The following is a 1215-nucleotide window of genomic DNA, read 5'->3' on the forward strand; positions in this document are numbered from 1 at the left end:
AGCCGAAGACTCCCGCCACCCAATAAAATTAGTCTTCCAGCGACAAAACCAGCTAGCTCTCCTCATGACCCCAATAGCAATGGTAAATTCTGGATCCGCGCTTGGCATGTATTTAAGAGAAGTGCTTACAAAAGGTATATTTACAGTATATTTATATAGAAAATAATGTTGCATACTATAACTATCAGGAATAAATATACAGATAAATGCATGTTTTTTTTGTCTTGGCTTGGTACGGTAATTTAGTGAAGAAATGAATATATGTCCTAGGCTAGTGTATGGAACCTTTAGTCTGATTTTCTGCAAAAGCTCACTACTATATGTGTAGTAAATGACCTACTAGTACACTAACTTTCAACTGAAGAAAAAATGCATCCTAGTTTCTTAATCAGTCATAAATTTTACACTAAAGAGAAGAATATAATGTAAACTATCATTAACGGTTCCTGAGTTATGTCAAAGAGAGGGTAGGTTGAGTCTAAACATGGAGGTATAAATACCTCCATGGTCTAAACATACAGGTTGAATTTAGCCCGGTTTACTATTCAAAACTTGTGGTCTGTCAAAAAGTTGTTAGATTGAAACTGACCAACCGTACCGGTGGCTATACGGCCCTGACAAAATAACATGCCTATCCAAAACAAGTCTATGTTTTATTAGGCCTATTGAAAAAAAAAAATGTAAACTTTTCACAAAATTCGGCCAAATATAGTTTGGCCGTGACTTTTCAAACGTTGGCGGCCAGGCAATTTTTTATACGGCCAGATTTGAGGAATCTGGCCGTCAAAAAGGCCAACCCTGGTTCCTATAATAAGCAACCCCAAACCCAACATAACGGTATTTCACATTATAATTATAGCATTAATCATCTATAACTGCTAACTTCCTACCCTATCGTGTTGTTTTGTTTTGGTGACAACATGGCCGGTGTAAGTCACGTGATTGTAACCGAGTTGGCCAAACTCTCTCTATCTACGGCTCTGGTTGAGTTCTGGTTCAGGGTTGCCAGATAATCGACAGGCTTCACGGCCAAACACACGCCATCTCACGGCCAAATTCGGCCAAACTTTTTTTCGATATCGGCCAAAATTCGGCCAGGTTTTAATCCGATTAGAAGACAACAGTGGGTACATTCATTTGAAATACTACAAAATTATACGAAAATCAGCGCTCCTTCGTTTGAAATTGAAGAAATTCAAATGATATACACAGAAC

The sequence above is a fragment of the Anneissia japonica genome, unplaced genomic scaffold (genome assembly GCF_011630105.1).
Source record: "Anneissia japonica isolate Jap-2015-1 unplaced genomic scaffold, ASM1163010v1 scaffold25213_len355544_cov161, whole genome shotgun sequence".
Classification (NCBI taxonomy): Eukaryota; Metazoa; Echinodermata; class Crinoidea; order Comatulida; family Comatulidae; genus Anneissia; species Anneissia japonica.